This window comes from Equus asinus, chromosome 2 (assembly GCF_041296235.1).
Source record: "Equus asinus isolate D_3611 breed Donkey chromosome 2, EquAss-T2T_v2, whole genome shotgun sequence".
Lineage (NCBI taxonomy): Eukaryota > Metazoa > Chordata > Mammalia > Perissodactyla > Equidae > Equus > Equus asinus.
The window spans coordinates 164,065,132-164,069,016 of record NC_091791.1 but is presented as its reverse complement, the minus strand read 5'-3'; the positions used below and the strand labels follow the sequence as shown (position 1 = coordinate 164,069,016).

General features: G+C 40.1%; 1 pseudogene; it reads right to left on the bottom strand.

The window, feature by feature from the left end:
* Positions 1-2,411: 2,411 nt before the first annotated feature.
* Positions 2,412-3,260, bottom strand: LOC106833316 (olfactory receptor 11H6-like; annotated as a pseudogene).
* Positions 3,261-3,885: the final 625 nt, after the last annotated feature.

The window sequence follows — 3,885 nt, the reverse complement described above, 5'->3', positions numbered from 1 at the left end:
TTTGGTGAGACATCATGAAAAAATATTTCCCTCTATGGAAACTCTGCAAGAGACTTCTCTTCTCAACAAGGCAGGAAAGCAGTGATGCAGAGAGCAGCTGCTTACCCCTGGAACAGCAGCAACAATGACTTGAACTCAGATTCACAGACTTTGACTCAAAATCAAAATGCACAAGCTTTAGTTTTATCTATTTGAGGTATAGACTACTCTTTTTGATGTTAAAAGGAAAAAAACCTCACAGAAAAACTATTGGTTAGCTGTAGGGAAAGCGTGGCAAATGAATTTCACAGATAATTTCCAACATAATTGTAAGAAGCAGTTCCTAATATATTCACCATTAAAATCTATGTGAATCTTAGTCCTCATACACACTGATTTGATTTTACAATTAAGAATTTTTTTAATACTTCCTCCCCAAAGATGTAGATAAGTAATGGAATGGACAAAGAGGAGAGGGCTGAAAGAGGAGACCAAAAAAATATATCCCTATTTCCTTTCAGTTTCAGCCCCAGTGGATAGAGCTAGTCCCATACTGTTTTGTTCAAAGTATCTATAGAAGTCATAACATTCCTGATGACCAAGCCACTTCCTGAGAAGAAGAAGCTCCGTGGATGACTTTGGCACCATTTAGTGCACTTACTTTGGAGAGTATGTGTTCCATGATCTAAACACTTTTGGAGGTTTTTTTTGTTTTTGTTTCTTGAGCTGAAAGAGAAACCTATATTCTTTGATAATCTCTTGAACATATTGAATGGACAAATGTAGAGTGGAATAGGCCCACCTGTGATGTATAATAGCAGTAATGTCCATCAGAGAAGATGTCTCCTGTATACCATGAAGCTTTCGTAGGGCGTCCTGGGAAGACTTAGGGGATGGTCACAAAGGGGATGTCACAAAGATTCTCTCATTCACTGGATTTAATATGGAAGTCCTCTGTGAGAGCTTCCTGCATGGCTTATTTCACTTCCCATTGCACCATAAGATTCTAGTAGCCTATTTCCTACAGAGTGTGTTGAAACTATGTGTTGGTCTTAATTTATGTGTCATTTTAGCCACTGTTGAGAATTCTCAAGTATCTCTTCATGTGATCCTATAAGTTTCCATGCTTTCCCTACTTCTTGCCTGGGAGTTTCACTAATATATCTGATAAGTTGGCCCAAAGGGATTATTAAAAATAATGTGCTCCATCAACTCTGGGGGGACCCTATGGTCTCCTTGAGCTTATGTTTCTCAAACAGGTATGTGATTTTGTGCCATGGGATACACAAAGCCCTTAATTAAATGTCTTCCTGAAGGGAGAGTTTACTCAAGGAAGATAAGTTTGTATTACACCAAATATGTATGTACTATGGAGTAGAAAGTATAATTTGTGACATTTTTTAAGACAAAACTTTGAATTTCAAAGAAATATTGTCTTCAAATGCCCTGTGTTTCCTGATCACCTTTGCCAAACATGCTTTGGGGGTGGAAATGTTTGGGAAACACTGTGCTAGATTACTTCATCACCTAGCACCAGCAGGCCTATCTTCCTGCCCTCCTCGCCAATTTCATTCCCAGTATGGCCTTAACTTAAAGGTGTGCTCTCATTTCAAGTAGATTAGCCTCTCAACTGATGGCTTTCCTGTTTTGCATGGAGTTTGGGCACAAAAATGGCATTTGTTCTTGGTATAATTTTCTCTGAATACTTTTCCAACTGAAACTTTGCCCTACAGCTTTCTGAGAGATGTAAGATACGTTTAGGGCATTGTTATTCCATGTTACAAGTGGTATTGGCATTGTCACAACTGATTTAGGGAGGAAGCACTGTGAGTAAAGATGCCCGGTTTGGAGAAAATGTATTTAAGGTAAATAATAAGAATGGTCATTGTGTAGTGCAGGGCTTAGACAGCGGGTCAGTAGGAAAGAAGGCTGAATGGAGCAGTCTATTGAGTGAGGGCTTTGAATGGCAGGGAGAAGAGTTTGTGCTTTATCTCTAAGTGATAGTAGTATGAAGCAGACACTGTTTTTTTTTCTGTGTGTGTGAAAGCCTCAAACAATGGAAAATTTCCATTACTAGTTGATCGTTTTGGTGGCCCCTTGACCCATTGCCTTTAAGAATATTTATTTTCTGAATTTAGAAGATGGCACCCCCCCCTTGAAAGGCTCAGTTACATATGCGTTTTATTCTTTCCACCAGCTAAGATTAAGCCAGCAAAGATACTTCACAGTAAAAGAACATTCATATGATAACACCATATAATTACTCAGTGAGTTCATGCATGTTTAAACTATTTTATTGAGCATTTATTATTGATGAGCTGAAATTGAACTGCTAAGGAACTGTGAAAAATAAGACTCCCTCTACTTTCAACAATGTCTCGGTTGTAGTTAATTCTTTATCCTAGGAATTTCCTTAGGTGATCTTTCATGTCTTAGTTTTGGAGACTATAGACAAGGGGATTTAAAAGCAGAGTCACTGTCGAATATACCAAAATGACAATCTTCTGCATTCCTGCTGGGTTCCCTGATGTTGGGCTCACCTACATCACCATAAGGGATCCAGAGAGTAGAGACACCACCATGAGGTGCGACCCACGTATGGAGAAAGCTTTAGTTTGATGAGGTGGGACCCACCTGGAGAAAGCTTTAGTTTGACCAGCACCAGAGGGAACATGAAGGACGGCTCTGAGTACCAGAATGTAAGGTCCCAAGATGGAAAGGAGGGGCCCAAAGATAATCACTGAGTTGAAGGTGTAACAGATAAGCTCAGTGGAAGGATCAAGGATGCAGGCTAGTGCAAACAAAGGGCCTGGGTCACACATGAAGTGGTCAATGATGTTGGATCTACAAAAGGGAAGTTGGGAGATAAGAACAATGGGGACTGGATAGCAGAGAAATCCGTTCACCCAGAAAACACAGACCAGGATGACACAGAACTTCCCAGTCATGATGGAGGGGTAATGCAGTGGGCGACAAATGGCCAGGTACTGATCATAAGCCATAACTGGTAAGAAGAAACTCTCTGTTGTACCCAGTGGAAAACAGAAATAGAATTGGAGGAAGCACTTAGTGAAGGAGAAGGTCTTGGTCTTAGAGAGGATGTTGACCAGCGTGTTTGTGACAGTGGAGGAAATGTACCAGATCTCTAGGAAGGCAGAGTTTCCCAAGATGTACATGGGCATTTGAAGCTGCCTGTCCCATGTCACTGCACAGACAATAGCCCCATTCCCCAGCAGGGTCATGAAATAGACCACTAGGATTATTGAGAAGAAGTTCTGCATCTCTCTGACCAGGGAAAGAAAGGAGGACAAACTCAGTCATAAAATGCATTGTTGTATTCTGGGATCCCAAAGCTGTTAGACAAACAAGTAACCAAGGAGTGAATAATAATGAACACTTGTATGTTCTGCTAACTGATTGCTTGAAATTGTATGAGGTATTTTTACATATGTTATCTTAATTGGTTTTCCTAATGACCATTTGAGATGTAGGAGGTGTGCTTTATCCTTCTCTTTTACAGATAAGGAAACAGAAGTTCAGAGATTTAAGGGGTTTACTTACTTGTGCAATGCCCTTAACTCCTAGTTACACTGGCCCATATAGAGATTGGTTTGGAACAAACCCTACTTCATTTCAAATATTCTGTATTTGAATATGATTTCTTTTGGAGGCCACCATTTTCCCTGGATTATTTCTCCCTAAGCCCCCCTTGGGAGTGCTTTACATCATTGTGAGGCTCTTGAGGTGCCTTGTGGCTGGGTATGTTGATTTCTCTAGTATATAAGACCATGGTCTTTCATTTTTTCTAGGAATTAAGCCCTAAACACCATACATTATCCATTCCTTATCTTACTTTTACCTAAGTTAGATAATGAATAGAGGGGTCTCCTTAAGATGTGCTGAGAC